This window comes from Schistocerca gregaria, chromosome 8, assembly GCF_023897955.1.
Source record: "Schistocerca gregaria isolate iqSchGreg1 chromosome 8, iqSchGreg1.2, whole genome shotgun sequence".
NCBI lineage: Eukaryota > Metazoa > Arthropoda > Insecta > Orthoptera > Acrididae > Schistocerca > Schistocerca gregaria.
The window spans coordinates 414,734,747-414,756,171 of NC_064927.1; positions in this window are offsets into that span (position 1 = coordinate 414,734,747).

Below are 21,425 nucleotides of genomic sequence, written 5' to 3' on the forward strand. Positions count from 1 at the left end.
GTTCAAGCAGTTATTTGTAACTAATTTACGTTTTTTCGTATAGTTCAATGAATCTCACCCTGTAGATTTCACCTTCATGGTCTTTTCACGTGAATTACTTCGGAGGGAGCAGTATATTGGCTGACCCTTACAGGAACGCGTTTCCTCGGAATTTTAACGGTTAACTGCATCGTCGCACACCACGCCTTTCCTATAGCGTCTGCCACTGGAAATGGATGAGCATATTCCTGACGCTTCCTCGCTTACTAAGTGAAGCAGTAACGAAACGCCTTGCTCATCTTCGGATCATCCCTATTTCCTTGAGCAATCAAAAAATGTTCGAAAGTGTGTGAATTCCTAAGGGACCAAACTGATGAGATCATAAGTCCCTAGATTTCCACACTTCTTAAATTAACTTAGGCTAAGAACAACACACACACCCATGCCCGAGGGAGGAGTCGATCCTCCGGAGGGAGGGGCCACCCAATCCATGTCATGGCGCCCTAAACCGAGCTGCAACTCCACGCAGTCCGTGAGCAATCCTGTTTGCTACAGATTCCAGATTGACGAGCAATATCCCAGTAGTTGTCGAACTAGGGTTTAGTTAGCGACGTCCTGTGAGAGTGGATTACGCTTGCTGAAGACTATCCCAATGAATGGCGTAGGCCTTACCTTATCTTCGTTTCATGTGGTCGCTCCCCTTTAGTTCGCTGTATACGTTCTCTCGTAGATGTTGAATGGATGTGATTGGTTCCAGTGAAATTCTGGTGGCTTCAAACTTTTGCGATACATTAAGGCCACTTTCCACTTGCTACTGAGGAGAGTATAATTCATCATCTTTCAAACTGTATAAAACTGTTAAAAGATAACGCTCATATGCTTATGAATACCCAGTATCTCCGCTCAGAAAACTGTCATCTTCCAATCATTTTTCTAGAGAAAAGGCCGCATAGTCCCCGTCGTCATTACGTACGACAAACACTTTTACTCACATATATCCTGCGTCTTCTACAAGTGCTAAGATCTTCAGCCTGTTCATCTACCAGACACACTGAGTTCAAACTGAAACCATGCGGTGACGCCCTAAACACAAGTGTCCACACGCATCCATTACATCGGGCAGGCAAGTGACGGATTTTCAGCAAATGTAGAATCATACTATTACCAGTCTTTCACGCTATTTATGCGCAACATGTTTTATTCGTTTATGATGGTCAGCTAGCCGTCCCTGCACAAATCATCAATCCTCTTGGAGGTCTTAATACATACGCTACAATTTTCTAGTGTTGTGACTTCTCACCCCAAATCCACGAAAAGTCTTATCGTACCTCTTACTTTATCAACTAAGTCATTTAAATATACTGTGAAATGAAATGGTCCTACAACACTTTTCTGAAGGACGCCCGAAATTAATTTTACGTCTGAAACTTGCACATTGTTAAAGCACACATAATGCGTTCTTTTCACTAGGAACTCTTTAGGCAATTCACATAGCAGGTCTGATATTCCGCACGGATAAGCTCGTATTTTCTTGGTGGCAGTGATACGAAGCGAAGACAATGTCAACATTAACATCATCATAAGAACTGAAGGAAGCAGTGTTTACGAGAACTCTTTACTGACCACCAGCGGAAAACCCATCTTGGCGAGGCAGGGCTTTCTCTTCGAAGATGTGGAGAAACCATGTTTCACTAGGCACTGGACTTCCCACCAATTGTGGATGGGATGTAGATCAATATACCTTAAGCCAATAGCATCTCTGACCAATTTTAGTCTGTGAAGTTAACTGGAGGAAAGGAAAACGAGGAACAATTGAGGAGGAAGAATAGTTAATGATTCATCCTAGACTTATAGGATGGGACAAATCAAGAGCTCATGCATGCAGCATCGCTAGGTTTCCGAAGTAGGCAACTGAAAATTCTTACACTCACCCCATGTTCTGTTAACACAGACTTGTCTTCCAGATTGCGTCAACCTCTATGAATGTCTCGTCAGTTTACTCAAGTTGAGTGTTCGTTACACACATGCATCCGATACTGTGGTCTGTTACAAAAAGTCTCATATGCGAGACACACATGTAGTACTTGAAAATTAGCACAAGGCTGGAACCCAGCGATTGTGGCCAATTGATATACTTCTTCAATCCATTGATTTATTGAATGAAGGTGACATTTTTCTGCATCTGCATATACATGTGTATTACAGAAGCCACTGGGAACTGCATGGTGTAGGGCACTACCAACTCTACCAGTTATTGCTGTATTAGCATATAGAGCGCCGGAAAACTGTTTCCATATCTTTGTGTGTAATATAATGAGTGTAAACTTGTCTTCGCTTTCCCTACTGATGACCAGGTTTTTGCGGCATAGATTGAGTATATTTATAAGTCTCTGACAGTTTAGGTTTACCAGCATCTTCGTGACGCTATCCCGTTTATCGCCGGCAGCGGTAGTCTCGAGGTTCTAGGCTCGCAGTCCGGAACCGTGCGACTGCTACGGTCGCAGGTTCGAATCCTGCCTCGGCCATGGATTTGTGTGATGTCCTTAGGTTAGTTAGGTTTAAGTAGTTCTAAGTTCTAGGGGACTGATGACCACAGCAGTTGAGTCCCATAGTGCTCAGAGCCATTTGAACCATCTATCCCGTTTATCAAATAACCTTGTGAACATTCGTGCTGCCGTTCCCTGTATGCGACCACCATCTCTTTTTAGTCCTATTCTATAATTTACGGACCCCACACACCTGAGTAGTCCTTTAACATGTGTCTCCCGAGAGAATCGTAAGCGGTAATCTTTGTAGACTGCCTTCGTGTTTCCGGTATCCTATCAGTGAACCGAAGTCTACCATCCGTTTTACCTACTATTGAGCCTAAGTGATGTATCTGTCACAGGATACTTCTTTCCTGTCTTTATTGAAATATAAAATTATACACGTCTAAACATTTGAAACGAAATTCTAAAATTTCACCATCCTGCAATCTTATCAGTATTCTAAGGCTGTAATATTTATTGACACTTCTTCTTAGTCACACAGCACTTTCTGCTGGAATAGTAACTTACTAGTATAGGTGTTTAGCTTATTGTCGACATTGGTATGAAAAGTCACGAGTAATGGCTATGCACAGCTGATGCAGTACAAATCGTGATACGGCAGACACCATCGTGTCTGTATGAAAAGCGCACGGCATTACAGTCAGCAGTGTGGAACAGAACATTAGAAACGTAACGTACTGGCAAAACAATTAAGCAAACAAAGTCCCGAAAAGAACAGTAAGTTCAAACGATGTGTCACAATACATGAATGCTTCCAAACAGTCTGTTCACCGAAATTTTCCGATCCGAATATCTAAACACTTGAAAATGGCGGTATAACTAGATGTTTCACTAGGAAGTCTTATTGATTATGGAATCAAAAATGGTTTGACGTCTGAGGTCATCAGTCCCGCAGAACTTAGAACTACTTAAACCTAACCAACCTAAGGACATTACACACATCCATGCCCGAGGCAGGATTCGAACCTGCGACCATAGCGGTCGCGCGGTTCCAGACTGTAGCGCGTAGAACCGCTCGGCCACCTCGGCCGGCGATTATGGAATCGATGGATACAATTCTGCCTTATTTCAAATATACGTAAGAGTAGAGCAGCCTAGATCTAAGTGGAAACGGTTTTATTCATACTTTCTTGATGGATAGACACGTGTAACAATCGATTTTGGAACCGATATTCAAGTTTTTCTTAGAGTAAAATTGTGAATTACAAAACTGACTTCAGACCTTTGTTGTACATCCATAAGATTGTATTATATATTTTTTGAAGGAATATACTTGCACTCAACGGACACTACACAACATCGACGAAAGCCCTTCGTGCAGTGGGAGCGCGGTTATTGGGAGCTCTGAACGTTACGATTTTCAGCCTAGACCAAAATTTCAAAAATTGATATGAACTCATGATACTGTCTAATTTAAAAAAGGTAGTTTATTAAAAAAACGGCTGCACACAAAAATAAAAGTAAATGATTTCGTCAAAAAAGGCCCTATAAAAAGCCCACCAAAAATCGAAATTAAAATATATCCCAAAAATCCTACGCACCACAAATAATAAAACGTCGACTCACAGGTTACAAAAAGCTATAATTTAATGGCATGGATATTTCATGAGTTATAGATCATGCCAACTTAAAATGTATTATTTTGAAAGAAAAAAGAACGACCGCTTTAAGTTTCAACCTACGTTTTTTTTTTTTAATACTGAAACTGAACAAACCTTTCGCAAATAATATTTTGAGGAAATTATATCGATAACTGGCTTCCGCTTAGTAACCGAAGAGCTTTTTGCATGATTGGGATAACTTTTGAATAGTTTTCTTATCGTATAAATACGCTTGTCGTTTTTATGCATTCACTTTCTACTTCGTATAAAAGACAAACGAAATTACAAGTTCAGCAGACGCGAAGACGCGAGACAATCACATGCTTTCGGACTATCGGCAATAAACGTATCATGTTACGAAGAGAAATATTGCTGCGAATAGTATTTTTGTTGATACTATTGCCCTCTGTGATTCTATCCGAAACTAAAAGTACCTTTTTTCCGTTGTGAACGGTTATAGTGTTATATCGGCTGCATTCGAGTTCTCGGATGTGCCAGACCCACCTACAGTAAATCCCAGTGTTAGCATATTATGACATTTATGTCACACTTTATGTGAATGAACTTTAATAATAGACTCTCTGAGCAAGATTTTGAACCAATAAATAAACTAGACTCAAAAATATTACACCGTGGACTACCCCCTTATACTAGCAGGCAGCCACGAGATCAGACTGAATATATGGTAAAGGATTTTTATGGCTGTGGTGTAGGTTTTTCTGGTACTATTCCCATATTAGTAACGATATTCCAGAGCTAGTACACGATAAATTTCTAAGTAGCTTAGTGCTGACGTACTTGAAAAGTAAAAGCTAATGATGTTATCTTTACGAAAACTACTTTACTTTTACTGACAGAATTAACACCTCCGTTACTCGCTACCCGCAACCAATTTCAAGTCCGTATCTCGATGCTTACCCACGTTTTACATCGCCTTCAGAGCCAGTGCGCCTGCGCACTTTCTTGACCTTTCCCTCTGTGGTCCTTTTCTCTGTTACGTGTGGGGAAGAGTTTTTCCCTCCTCTTGAAACTTTCTCCCTGTACTAACTTCTCGGTTCATATAACCGCCGGTCTGCAGGCGCCGCGGTGCGTACGAGGTCTCTTCCCCGACTGTTTACGCCGTTGCTCGCGACATACAAAGTTATGGAGGAAAATCTCACCTGAGATTTTCGCCGTACGTCTTTTTAAGACTTTACTTCTTGGTTCTTCTCCAGATTTGACATAAACTCATACCAAACTAATATTTTCGTACTGCTGTTAGCTTCCTAAAAAGCCCTACTTTTATCTCGTAATACTCGAGCTCCTGAAGCTGTTCCATGTTACGTTCACTCACGTACTCGGCTACATTAATTCTGCTGTTACAAAAGGGACTTCTACCAGCCATACTTTCACGTGTCTTGTGCGAGTTACATAATTATATGTTCTGTTCATTACTGACACTATTTATATCGAAATGGTGAAAGATCACATTATCTACATCTACATCTAAATAGATATTCCGCAAGCAAGAGAATAGTGCATGGCGGACGGCAACCTTTACTACACTACTGATCACTAAAATGAAGAAGAAATTCAAATGATAAACGGGTATTCATTGGACAAATATATTATACTAGAAGTGACACCCGACTACATTTTCACGCAATTTGGGTGCATAGATCCTGAGAAATCAGTACCCAGAACGACCACCTCTGGCCGTAATAACGGCCTTGATACGCCTGGGCATTGGGTCAAACAGAGCTTGGATGACGTGTACAGGTACAGCTGCCCATGCAGCTTCAACACGATACCACAGTTAATCAAGTAGTGACTGGCGTATTGTGACGAGCCAGTTGCTCGGCCACCATTGACCAGACGTTTTCAATTGGTGAAAGATCTGGAGAATGTGCCGGCCAGGGCAACAGTCGAACATTTTCTGTATCCAGAAAGGCCTCCACAGGACCTGCAACATGCGGTCGTGCATTATCCTGCTGAAATGTTGGGTTTCGCAGGGGTCGAATGAAGGGTAGTGCCGCGGGTCGTAACACATTTGAAATGTAACGTCCACTGTTCAAAGTGGCGTCAATGCGAACAAGAGGTGACCGAGACGTGTAATCAATGACACCCCATACCATCACTCCGGGTCATAAACCAGTATGGCGATGACGAATACACGCTTCAAATGTGCGTTCACTGCGATGTCGCCAAACACGGATGTGACCATCATGACGCTCTAAAGAGAACCTGGATTCATCAGAAAAAATGACGTTTTGCCATTCGTGCACCCAGGTTCGTCGTTGAGTGCACCATCGTAGGCACTCCTGTCTGCGCTGCAGCGGCAAGGGTAACCGCAGCCATGGTATCCGATCTGATAGTCCATGCTGCTGCAAACGTCGTCGAACTGTTCGTGCAGATGATTGTTGTCTTGCAAAAGTCCCAATCTCTTGACCCAGGTATCGAGACGTTGCTGCACGATCCGTTACAGCCATGAGGATAAGATGCCTGTCATCTCGACTGCTAGTGATATTAGGCCGTTGGGATCCAGCACGGCGTTCCGTATTATCCTTCTGAAGCCAGCGATTCCATATTCTGCTAACAGTCATCGGATCTCGACCAACGCGAGCAGCAATGTCGCGATGCTATAAACCGCAATCGCGATAGGCTACAATGTGACCTTTATTAAAGTCGGAAACGTGATGGTACGCATTTCTCCTCCTTACTCGAGGCATCACAGCAATGTTTCACCAGGCAACGCCGTTCAGCCGCTGTTTGTGTATGAAAAATCGGTTGCAAACTTTTCGTCATGTCAGCAGGTTGTAGGTGTCGCCCCCTTCTCCAACCTCCTGTGAATGCTCTGAAAAGCTAATCATTTGAATATCACAGCATCGTCATCCTGTCGGTTAAATTTCACGTCAGTAGCACGTCATCTTCGTGGTGTAGCAGTTTTAATGGCCAGTAGTGTATTATTTGTTATTTCCTTTTACTGTTCTATTAGCAAACAGAGCGAGGGAAAATCAAGTGTCTATATGCACCCGTAAGAGCCCTAGTTTCTCGTTTCTGATCTTCATGGTCCTTACTCGTAATGTATGTTGGCGGCAGTAACATCTTCCGGCAGTCAGCTTAAGATGCTAGTTCTCTAAATTTTCTCAATAGTGTTTCTCGAAAAGAACTTCGCCTTCCTTCCAGGGGTTACCATTTGAGTTCCCGAAGCATCTCTGTAACACTTCGGTATTGTTCGAACCAACCAGTAACAAAGCTTGTAGTCCACCTCTGAATTGTTTCGATGTCTTCCTTTAATCAGAGCTGGTACAGATCCCAAACACTCCATCAGTACTCAAGAATAGGTCGCACGATCGTCCTGTATAGGGTCTGGTTTACAGATGAAGCACTCTTTCCTAAAAATTCTCCCAATAAACCAAAGTCAACTATTCGCCTTTCCTACCGCAGTTCTGGCATGCTCGTTCCATATCAACGTTACGCCCAGATATTTAAACGACTTGAATGTGTCAAACTTGACACTAGTAATAATGTATCCGAACATTAGAGGTTTTTCTTCCTACTCATCTGCATTAGCTTACATTTTTCCACATGTGAGGTGAGCTGCCACTTATCACACCAACTGGAAATTTTTTCTAGGTAGTCTTGTATCTTCTTACACTCACTCAACTTCGACACCCAACCGAACACCATGGCATAATCAGGAAACAACCACAGATTGCTGCCCAACCTATCCGCCAAATCATATGTGTATGTATAGAGAAAAGCAGCGGTCGTATCACACTTCCCTGGGACACTCCTGACGATACCCTTGCCTCTGATGAACACTCACCGTCGGGGACAACATACTGGGTTCTATTACTTATAAAGCATCCGAACTACTCACATATCTGCGAACTTATTCCATGTGCTCGTACCTTCGTTAACAGCCTGCATTGGGCACCATGTCAGATGGTTTCCGGGAATCTAGAAATATGGGAACTACCCGTTGCCCTCCATCCATACTTCGCAGTATATCATAGAAGTAAAAGGCAAGCTGAGTTTCGCGCGAGACCTCAGACGTCGCCTCACATATCCTCTAGTGTGCAGAGAATAAAAATTGTTTACATGTAAAAGAACATATAAATTCGTCCCTAGGTATAGTACCTCTTTCAACGTATCTGCTTGATTAAGAAGGTATTGTGAAAAAAAAAATTTGAATTGTCCAGTAAGGTTTTACGATCCTTTGACGATCACGTGAAAGGCGCAAGTTTTGTTGCTGTCAGATTACGTAAGCGCGGCTTACGACAGAGGCACATGAGTCTGTCCAAACAGACGCCAAAGCGGTGTCGCATAGCGATTCGGACAGTAGCAGTGAGAGGAACGACGATCAACCACGAGCCAGCACGAGCAAAAATATTTATAATATAGGATGGCGCACGGAAAAACGACCCCGGGTACAGACTGCTCGCCAGTTACGCACGATTTGTTGCCCGCCACGAGCAAATACAACGACAAATAGATGAACATGTAATAACTATACAGTAAAGAAACGGTAAAGAAGATAATGTGCGCAACAACTTCGAAACGATAGATGAAAATTGGCGGGCGACGGTGAACAGTATAGTACTCGGGCCGATTTTTCGTACGCCACCCTGTAGAACACATGAGATGTGCGTGCTTTAGTATCCATATCTGATGCTCGTCAAACCTCTCTGTACTTCTACATCTACATCGATACCCCGCAATCCACCTTATGGTTCGTGGCGGTCGCACGGTTCCAGACTGTAGTGCCTAGAACCGCTCGGCCACTCTTGCCGGCAGCTAAGTCATCCTCTTACAGTCACTCCACTTGTACCCCTTCCCGTACACAAGACATTACCAGCAAACATCCGTAGATTTATACCTACCCTATCCGCCGAATCATTTATGTATAAAGAAAGTAATAGCATCCTATCACATTTCCCTGGGGCACTTCTGACTATAACATCATCTCTGATGAACAATCGCCGTCGAGGATAGCGTACTGGGTTATATTACTGTAACCGAATTTTGAACCACTCAGTATTATCTCAGTTGCTTTTCTGAAAACTTGCGTGTAATTTTATATATAGTATATTTCAAGCCACAATTTATGAAATGTAATTACTTTATAAAATATCTTAGTTTCGATTTTATAATCGACAAGTACTAGCGTTTTAGAAACATTTGAAATAATGAATTATTAGCACACTTAAAATTTCCATTATTAATCACGCACTCGTGTACTGTTTACTATGTTTATTTCAGGATTCATTTATGAAATAATAATAGAAACTAATAATGTAACGAAAACTACTAGGAATTCATTTGTTAAAAAATACTAAACCATTTGGAATATTGTTATTTCCGTAAAGTGTGAGAGTCGTAAACTTTCCTCCGATAGGATCTAACGTATTTTTGTATAATAGGTGCGAACAACGTAATTTCGCCTTTGTTAACGTGAAGACTCAAAATACTGAATGATACACTAAAATGTGAGAAAATCGGTGGAAAATATATTTGCGTAAAATTTCTGCAGCAACAATCTTCCTATTTATTTGGTTTAAACCAACCGTGAGGACCTGATGCCAGTTTTTCAGGATCAAGAAACAGACTCCTAGACAAGAAGAACTGGAGCTATCTCAGCATGACAAACTAGGTAAACTAAAAAGGTTATGTTAATCTGTGCTCCTCTCAGATCTACACAAAGGACTTTGCTTATTAATTACTTATACTGTGCATTATTTAATGTAGACAATAGATGGAAGAAGGAAGAAGGGGGGAGATTACAGTTTCTTAAGAAGTCTTTGAGCCATTCACGTATCCAGGAGCATACGCCGTATGCTGCTACTTTCGTCAATGGTCTGCAGTGGGACACAGAGTCAAAGGCTTTTTGTAAATCTAGAAATATGAAATATACCTGTTACCCTTCATCTATAGTTCGCAGGATATCATGTGAGAAAAAGGCACGCTGATTTTGTCACTGGCGACGCTTTCTAAAACCGTACTCATTTGTAGACAGAAGGTTTTTCCTCTCAAAGAAACTTCTCATATTCGAATTGAGAATATGTTCAAGAATTTTTCAGCAAACCGATGATAACGCTGTTGGTCTGTAATTTTGCAGTTCCATTTTTTTTTTTACCGCCGGCCGTTGTCGCCGAGAGGTTCTAGGCGCTTTAGTCCGGAACCGAGCGACTGCTACGGTCGTGGGTAGGAATCCGGCCTCGGGCATGGATGAGTGTGGTGGCCTTATGTTTGTTAGGTTTAAGTAGTTCAAAGTTCTAGGGGCTGATGACCTCAGATGTTAAGTCCCATAATGCTCAGAGCCATTTGAACCATTCTTTTACCCTTCTTATATACAGGGGTCACCTGCACTTTTCTCCATTCGCTTTGGACATTGTGCTGGGCGAGAGATGCGCGATAAATGCGAACTAAGTGAAGGGACAATGTCCTAGAGTACTCTTTGTAAAACCGAACTGGAATCCATCAGGAAACTTCGTGTCGAAGTGGCAGGTTCGCTAGCATCCTGCCAAAGGCAGAGTAGTAGCTCTAGGAACGGATTTAGCTGCAAGCTGTTGCAGACTGCTGCAAGAGTCTTGCTTGCAGTTCCGCTTGACAACTAGGTTTGTTTACTATGGACACACATACGGTTCGTCATGTTGTGGATGCTGACCCGTAACTGCCAAAGTTGTACCAATGGCATTCAAAGAATTGCCGCATGCTTCTGCCCTTGTAGTTGTGGGTCCACGTCTTCAAAGTTCCTGCATTTCTCATTACTGGTGCTTCAGTTTGTAGAGCTGTAATTGTCAATGTTTACTGTATAGCCACGGACCAGTGAAGAAAGAAAATAGAGAGAATCTATTGTTAGGATTGACTAAAGTACTGGTTGTGATTGACGAAACACTCTACTGTTTGAGCTAGGCCTTGTTATAAAATTTTTGTTTCCATTGTATAACCCTTTCCAGCTTTGATTCTTCTGTCACATTTGTCTAAGTACTCAATGTGGTTAAGCATTCAGAGTCACCAGAAAATGTCCCATTTGTTCCGAAGCGCACTTCTAACAAAACAATGCTTTGCTACACTGAAACACTTTTACGACGTGGTGTAGTCATATTTGGATGTAAAAAGAATTACTCATTTTAATTTGTGCGTTTCCTTTTTAAACAGCCACATGTTAAAACTGTCATGAAAGATATAACTTTTTTGAACACTTTATTGCCTTTTGAACACTCGCATGTTAAATTGACCCGATTATTTAATATTCTTAATTTAAAATTACTCAGCTGAGATGTAAAACCTCATGTTATTCGTAGCTAAGGCTTGAAAAAGCCTTATGAGATGATTCGGCGTGCGATCTGTAATTAAATTCTGTTGTTTTCACCTTATGGCTATGTGGTTTTTATTTTTACCCTAGGTGTGTTTTAGAGTTCCTAATCCTAATTGACTGGGGACGCAGAACAATGTCAGGGCTAAGCTTAAGATGCTCACCTTATGTCAACTCCTGATTATTAACCAAATGGTATTGGTATTTGTTTCCAGGAGTCTGAATTGTTATTTTTCACTGTTAATTCTTTCACTGTTAACGTACGAATACGGAATTTTGGTAATTGATCTATCGAATAACCGAAAATTGTCTTGTAACTTTCATATTCTTTTACTATTCACTCTCTCACTGTTATTGGGATTTAAACTTCATGTGTGCAAATTTTTAATATTTTCCTTAATTCTTTGAGAGAGTAATTTCAATGGTGATTGTAATTTTCTGAGTCATCATTTACTTCATTGTGGCTCTTATTACGCCTGTTTTAGAGGAAGGCGAAATAATACTGCCCTCACTGAAATGTTGTCTTTCTCGGGAATTCAATTTTTCGTTGTTGTCAACATTTTTTGAATGGCACTGACGTAAAAACTTTCTGGATATGTTGAGTGCAGTATCTTACAACTTCCAGATCTACGCTACCTACCATTTCGATATAGTGTGTATAAGAAATACGCGAGTATTGCAAATAAAGTAATGTAACCAAGTTGGTTTTGATAAAGTGTGTAGTATTAGTAAACAATATCGTACAATTAGTAGTTCTTCTATGTATTAATAATTGGTGCCGACAAAGTGACAAGCAGTAATCCACAACTTAAAACAAATGAATATAGACCTCTTCTTTCATGTATTCATTTTCCCACAAATCACCAACAAGAATGGAACGATGCACCCAATTAGGGTTCACCACCACGTGGCAGGTAAAACAGTTTGCATGCCCAGGAGAACATTTATGCAAGTGCAGAAGACAGATAATGACACTCTTCAAATATCAGTACTATGATACTCAGTGCTCGTAACTATACAGGGTGAAATGTATGTAAACCGACAAACTCAGGGAGGTTGTAGGGGACGTGAAAACAAATATTTTTCACTAAAGTAATATTTTCCTATGATGGGTATTTAAACCGGTAGAGGAAGATTTCTCTGGCGGAAAATTAATTAAACCAACAAACACATTTCCATTTTTTATGACCAAGAGACAATACATTAACACAACCCAATTTCAATTACAATGGATTTTCAAAAATGCCTCCGTTGACACGTAATCAAAGGTTACACCGTCCGATCACGTTCTGTCTGATACAGGCAAAACCCCCAGTAGTATCCTGAATTTTTCCTACTGCTGCTACTATCCGTGCAACCGGATCCTCTTCCGCTGCAACAGGTGTTGCGTAAACAAGGTTGCGCATCTCTCCCCACACAAAAAGTCCAGACGGGACATATCTGGGGATCGTACAGGCCATGGTACAGGACCACCTCTGCCAATCCACGTTTCTGGGAACCGTCTGTCCGGGAATCGACGCAAACGACGACTGAAATGTTTCGCCGTCCCGTCATGTTGGAACCATATGCGTTGTCTTGTAGGGAGCGGGACGTCTTCCAGCAATTCTGGCAATGCTCTGGCGAGAAAATTGTAATAGTACCTGTCATTTAATGGCCTAGGTGGCAGATACGGCCCAATTAAACAGTTCCCAACAACACCGATACACACATTAACGAAGAACCATTCCTGATGATGGGCGCTTGTAAATGTGGCATGTGCGTTATCCTCACTCCAAACATGCGAATTGTGCATGTTGAAGACTCCATCACGCCTGAACGTTGCTTCATCGATAAACAACACAGAGGATGGAAATGTAGAATGCATTTGACACTGTTCCAGGTACCATTGCGAAAACTGTGCTGTGGGTGGATAATCAACCGGTTCCACGTTGTGGACGTGCTGTAAGTGAAATAGACGTAACAATTGCTCTCGAAGGACTGTTCTTACATTCGTCTGATTCGTCCCCATGTTACGTGCAATTGCACGAGTGCTGATTGAACGATCCCGCTCTACATGCTGCAAGACAGCTTCCTCGGATTGCAGCGTTCTTATCGTTTGTTGTTGATAAACCCGATGTGCAGCCCGTCCGCTGTGGTGCGCTTCGTAGTACGCACCAACCATATCAGTGTACTCACTCTGGGTGTATCGCTCCATTAGTAAACAGAGACAATGCACTACTACACTGGTGGGCAGCAGTGGGCCTGCAACTGAAGAGCGTAATACGGCCTGCACTGGTTTAAATAATCCTCATACGAAAAAATAACATCAATCATATGACATGATATAAAGAAATACGTCACTCAAACAAAAAATTTATAATTAAAATTGACATCTCACAGATATAAACTTTAGTCGTGCAGTTGAATTGTAACGGATTCCGTGCACTTATGCAGTATTCGTTGAAGGGTTGTACCCATGTTCTGTTATCAGTCTGTTTGGTAGAGGAAATGAAGTTTCTCTCAACGTATCCTACCAATGGATTGCAGTAGGAATGTGTCTCACCCACAGCTGAGACGAGGTAGTCTTTCCACTTCATTGTTCTGCACACTAAAACTCCTAAATATGTGTATGACTTTACTGATTACAGTTGCGGCTCAGAATACTGTGATCAAGAGGTACCATACTGTTACGTTTCGTTAGGTACACAGCTTGTCATTAATATATATTCACACTTAGTTTCCCATCCTTTTACCAGGCTGAATGCTGTCGATGACTGTGACCTACGGAATTCTCCAGCCAGATAACTTAACTGCACAATGGGTGAGATTTAGTAAAATGATGAAAATAGCGTTTGCTAGTACTCAATTTTGAAGAGAAACCCCATTGAACAACGAACTAAAGATAACTATTTGACGTAGTTACACCTACAAGTGGCATGTAATTTAACATTTGTTTCTACAGTAGAAACTGTTGCACTCTATAAAAGAGCCATGTAAGTCATCTGCGTCTGATACTGGTTTGATCCAAATTTTCCTTATGTTAATGACTCCTTTCACGTATTGTTGGTTCTTTATCAGAATCAGTTCACAATCTTTCTTTCTCTCAGTGTAGTACTAGAGGCACAGATCACACTGCATCAAGATCGTCTAGTGACGATGAAGGGTTATCAAAAAATAATACAGCACTTTGGCTGTGAGTGCCACACTAAATCTAAATGAACACACTGAGAAACCATTGCGTGTTGTATGTGGAGTGGAAAAGCACGTTCAGATGCTTTTTTCTCGGATCTTAATGTGGCGCCACAAATTGTACCAACGAACAGAGATATAATCCGGAATTATCATTGTTTCTATTTCCGAAGGATTCTCGAATAAAAGTGAATATGTTACTGGTGACAAATATTAACTTTACGATTTTCGTTTATACGTTTCTGCCGTGAGTGATAACTATAATATTTTCATGTAATCGCAGTGTCTTCAAGGCATTTGGCGTCGCTGAGACTGGCAAAATTTTAATCAACGTTTCAGGAACTTAGTACTGCATTAATGCCTGAACGTTTATCAAATGCAAATAAGAATATCAGTAGAGAGCCTTAACAATACCAGGTTTTGGACTTCAAGTTTCATAGGAAAGTATACTGAATAAGGAAATGAGTAGTTCCTTTTTGCCTGAGAATGAATTTGGTTGTTTATCAAATCTCAAGAAATTCTTAAAACTAGTGGATCATGAGGAATATCCCGAAACCAAGGAATATTTTTGAATTGCATTATCCGCAGTCAAATGAAGAGATAGTTGTTAATAATGTATGGTTGGTTCAAAAATATTCTGTGTTACATTATGCGAGTATTTTGTCTTCTTTGTTCTACTGTGGGAGACAGCATTGACACAAACAAGGAAAGACAGAAGTTGCAATGGCCAAATTGATCTGTTCATAACACTTGAAGATTAACCGAACACTTTACCTCTAAAAAGGAAAGAAAGATTACTTCATTTCCAGTTATGAGGTAGCTTGATGTACTTCCTGTGACTCCTACACGCAGTTACACTGAAGAGCCAAAGAAACTGGTACACCTGCCTAATGTCGTGTAGGGCCCCCATGAACACGCGGAAGTGCCGCCACATGACGGGTCATGCACTTGACTAATGTCTGATGTAGTGCTGGAGGGATTTGACGCCATGAACCCTGCAGGGCTGTCCATAAATCTGTACGAGTACAAGAGTGTGGAGATCTTTCTGAACAGCACGTTTCAGGGCATACCAGATATGCTCAGTAATGTTCATGTCTGGGGAATTTGGTGGCGAATGGCAGTGTTTAAACTCAGGGGATTGATCCGGGAGCCGCTCAGAAGCAACTCAGGACGTGCGATATGTTGCATTGTCCTGTTGGAATTGCACATCTGCGTCGGAATACACAACGGGCATGAGTGGATGCAGGTGGTCAGACAGGATGCTTACGTACGTGTCACCTGTCAGAGTCGCATCTAGATGTGTCAGGGGTTCCATACTACTCCAACTGCACACGCCCCACACCATTAGAGAGCCTCCACCAGTTTGAACAGTCTCCTGTTGACATGCAGTGTCCATGGATTCATGAGGTTGTCTCCTCACCCATAAACGCCTATTTGCTCGATAAAATTAGAAACGAGAGTTGTCCTACCAGACAACATGTTTTAGTCATCAACAGTACACTAGTGGGCCTTCAGCTCAGAAAGCCCTTATCGATGATATTTCGTTGAATGGTTCGTACGCTGACACTTGTTGATGACCTAGCACTGAAATCTGCAGCAATTTGAGGTAGCGTTGTACTATGTCACATTGAATGATTCTCTTCAGTCGTAGTTGGTTCCGTTCTTGCACTATCCTTTTCCGGTGGCAGTGATGTCGGAGATTTGATGTTTTACTGGATTCCTGATATTCATGGTACACTCGTGAAATGATCGTACACGTAAATACCCACTTCTTCGCTACCTTGGAAATTCTGTGTCCAATCGCTTGTGCGCCGACAATAACACCACATTCAAAATCTCTTAAATCTTGATAACCTACCATTGTAGCAGCAGTAAGTTAGTTAGTTAACTGCATGTTCCATCTCATGGTAGCTTTTAGGATGTGGAACATGTCAAGTGCATAAGAAATGCACACATTAATCAAGCCTTTTTTCTTTTTTTTATAAAAGAAGGTTAAATTTTTTTATCAATCCAGTGCCCTTAAATGGCACACAATGCAAATATTATATCTGTAGATTTACTTATTCCTATTCGGTAATTCATCTATGGTATAGAAGAAGTTGTTAAGGAGATACGAATTCAATTTATTTTTCATCTAGTAGTTTGTCATTTTTACAGCAGCATATTTTACCCCTTTCTGTGCCAAAGATATGTTAAGTAGAGGATACTGTAAAGTTTCTTTCTCCTTATAATATAATCATGAATTTCACGATTGTTTTTAAACTGGTCTATGTTGTTGGGAACAAATTTTATTCGTGAGTAAATGTACTGTGAGGCTTTTGTAAGAACTCCCGATTTTTTTTAAAAAAAATGGCTACAAGATGTACGATTATGATCACCACACGTTATTCTAACCACTTTCCTTTGAGCATTGAATACTTTTTTCCTAAGTGTTGAGTGACCCCAAAATATTATTCCATTGGCATCACAGAGTGAAAGTCTGCAAAATATGTTAGCTTGCTAATTTATATATCCTCAAAATTAGAAGTTATTCTGACTGCAAAAGTTGGTGATCCTAGTAGCTGTAGGGGATCCAAAACATGAATTTTCTAAATAAGATTCTCATCTACATGTACAACCAAAACTTTAGTATTCTTTACGCTGGTTACAGACTGCTGTTGACGTATTATATTTATTGAAGGAACTGTAGTCCTTGCTGTAGAAAATTGGATGTACTGTTTTTTTTTTTTTTTTTTTTTTTTTAAGTTCAGACCAACTCCATTCGCAGAAAACCAATCAACTCCTTTCCAAAGACATTATATGTATAATTTTTCATAGTAGTTTCTTTTCCTGGATTAATAATGATGCCTGCATCATCAGAAAACAGTGTTAGTTTAGCTTCTAGTTTCAGATAAGAAAGGATGTCATTCACATATAACAAGAACGGAGAAGGACCCATGAACGAACCCTGTGGAACACCTAATGTAATTTCACCTTAGGTAGATGAAGTGGGTAACTTCCTCAAATCACTTAAACCATGTAAAGAAACATTCTGCTTCCTTTGCTGTTTATATGACTTAAACCACTCATATTATGTTCCATTTAACCATAGAATTGTAATTTCTGTAACATAATGTTATGGTTCACACAGTCAGATGCTTTGGATATGTCACAGAAAATTCCTATTCGTGAAGTGATACTAGTTAAAACCTGTATGATGGCATTGAAATTGTGTATTGCTGTCTCGGTGGAACCGCATTTCGGAATACAAACTGTGATTTACTAAGTATACAAATCAAGTTAAGATGGCTGACCACTCTTGATTACATCACTTTCTTGATAATCTTTGCAATGCTGTATTCAAGGTTACTGGCTGGTAATTATCGACATCTATGGTGTTACCTTTTATGTAGTGGGGCTTGACAATAGCACATTTTAATTTGCATGGGAAAATACTTTGAGTTAATGATGCATTAGAGATGTGACTCAGAACGTCAGCTGTAACTGCTGCACATTGTTTTAATATCTTACTAGACATGCCATCTACTCAAACAGAACATTTAATTTCAAAGATCTAATGATTTACCTTATTTCGCAAGAGATTGTTAGATGAAATGTAAACTGACTAGGCTTTCTCAAAAGTGACTATTTCTTGTAGTGATTGGCTTTCACTTTAGAACTGTTCTCACAGATTTTTTCTGCTACACTTAAGAAATGATTGTGTACTTGTGTACTTGAGTACTTGTGTACTGTGTACCGGTGTACTGTTGGTAAAGATGGTCTCACTCTCTTTAGTAGTAATAATAGTTACCCCATTGGTGACTTATCCCGTCTCTCTTTTAACAACATTACATACTGATTTGATTTTATTGACTGAGTTCTTAATTTCAGCTCTAATACACATTTTTTGATTTCTGACAACTTTTCCTAGTAAGTTATAATAATTTCTATAGCGTAAAATTACCTCTGATCTTTACTAATTCTTTGCTGCCTCATACAATTTTCTTTTTCTTTCTGAAGACACTTTAATATCTGTAGTGATCCAAGGTTTCTTTGAAAACTGCTTGGTGTTACATTTAGTAATATTTTGGGGCAACAATGTTCAAAAAACTATATAAATTTATTAAGGAATATGTTGCGTTTATCATTGGCTTTCATTGCATACATCTCCCCAATTAACAATTCTTAAGTTTTCTCTGAAGTGCACTATAGGCACTGGGTTGACCAGCCTCACACTTTCACTTAATGTTTTCTACACTGTAGACCCTCCTAAGTTTTGTAAGTTAATCAGTTGAGCATCATGGTCTGATAGTCCATTTATCACAGGGAAAACCTGTGTTAGTTTTACATACTCTTGCTGTACAAATACACTCCTGGAAATTGAAATAAGAACACCGTGAATTCATTGTCCCAGGAAGGGGAAACTTTAGTGACACATTCCTGGGGTCAGATACATCACATGATCACACTGACAGAACCACAGGCACATAGACACAGGCAACAGAGCATGCACATTGTCGGCACTAGTACAGTGTATATCCACCTTTCGCAGCAATCCAGGCTGCTATTCTCCCATGGAGACGATCGTAGAGATGCTGGATGTAGTCCTGTGTAGCGGCTTGCCATGCCATTTCCACCTGGCGCCTCAGTTGGACCAGCGTTCGTGCTGGACGTGCAGACCGCGTGAGACGACGCTTCATCATGTCCAAAACATGCTCAATGGGGGACAGATCCGGAGATCTTGCTGGCCAGGGTAGTTGACTTACACCTTCTAGAGCACGTTGGGTGGCACGGGATACATGCGGACGTGCATTCTCCTGTTGGAACAGCAAGTTCCCTTGCCGGTCTAGGAATGGTAAAACGATGGGTTCGATGACGGTTTGGATGTACCGTGCACTATTCAGTGTCCCCTCGACGATCACCAGAGGTGTACGGCCAGTGTAGGAGATCGCTCCCCACACCATGATGCCGGGTGTTGGCCCTGTGTGATTCGGTCGTATGCAGTCCTGATTGTGGCGCTCACCTGCACGGCACCAAACACGCATACGACCATCATTGGCACCAAGGCAGAAGCGACTCTCATCGCTGAAGACGACACGTCTCCATTCGTCCCTCCATTCACGCCTGTCGCGACACAACTGGAGGCGGGCTGCACGATGTTGGGGCGTGAGCGGAAGACGGCCTAACGGTGTGCGGGACCGTAGCCCAGACGGTTGCGAATGGTCCTCGCCGATACCCCAGGGGCAACAGTGTCCCTAATTTGCTGGGAAGTGGCGGTGCGGTCCCCTACGGCACTGTGTAGGATCCTACGGTCTTGGCGTGCATCCGTGCGTCGCTGCGGTCCGGTCCCAGGTCGACGGGCACGTGCACTTTCCGCTGACCACTGGCGACAACATCGATGTTCCGTGGAGACCTCACGCCCCACGTGTTGAGCAATTCGGCGGTACGTCCACCCGGCCTCCCGCATGCCCACTATATGCCCTCGTTCAAAGTCCGTCAACTGCACATACGGTTCACGTCCACGCTGTCGCGGCATGCTACCAGTGTTAAAGACTGCGATGGAGCTCCGTATGCCACGGCAAACTGGCTGACACTGACGGCGGCGGTGCACAAATGCTGCGCAGCTAGCGCCATTCGACGGCCAACACCGCGGTTCCTGGTGTGTCCGCTGTGCCGTGCGTGTGATCATTGCTTGTACAGCCCTCTCGCAGTGTCCGGAGCAAGTATGGTGGGTCTGACACACCGGTGTCAATGTGTTCTTTTTTCCATTTCCAGGAGTGTACGTTATGTACTACAGTGCTACTCTTTTTGGAAATTGATGACTGGTTCCAAGTTACATGTCATTAATAACACTTCTAGTTCACTTTCCCTATTCGAATTGTTTAGAAATTTTACATTGAAATCACAGCATATTAATTACTTCTTTTTCTACTTTTTGTCTGACAGAGAGCATAATAAAGAGCTCCCAATCTGCTAATGGGCAGCTGTACACTGTAGATCATGTCAGCAATTCATAATCTAGCTGCAGTTCACATGCACAAAGTCAAAGAACTGATGGACACAAAGTGAGCTTACTTCAACAGTTTTTTACTTACTTACTTGTTTTGTGTAAATGTCAACTCCCCATTTTTCCATGCTTGATCTGTAAGAGTAAGATGCTAAATTATACACATTTATACTGACGCTTTCCGTCCCACAGTTGTATGGTGTTCAGACAAAGTTCATCAATCTCATTCATATTGTTGAGATCATCTAAACAGACAAATAGCTCATCTACTTTATTTTTCTATTCCCCTAATATTTTGATGAAGTAAATTAATACTACCCTTAGCTTTATCCCTATGTACTGTATATGAAACATATTTATTTAATTTTTCTTGATTATTGTCTGTCTGAACTTTAGCTTTAATCTAAGAAACCTGTTTGGCTGGCCCCATCAACCACAGGAATCATCCCTTATGCAACTGTGGCCGCTCTTACAGTATTTGCTAATAAAGAAGCTAACCCACATTTCCCCTGCTAGTTAGGTGCAGGCCATATGTAGTACATCCCTTCCTATCAATAGCATCACCTGCAACAACACTCATGTGAGATTGTGCCGGTGTCTGGAGCATCCTGCTCAGTGCCAACATGCCTCACAGCGGCGTTTATGCAAGATCGATCATGGCGCTGAAAGACCTCCACAAACCTCACATTTGTATTCCCAGTTTCTGCTCCTATTTTATCGAGGTCACTTCTAATACCACATCTTCCATTCATATCCAGGGTGTGGCCTGCTCCCCCAACTATAATTCCCTGATCTTCCTTCTCAAAGTCTCTGCATAGCTCACCTACGATTTCTGTTACCTG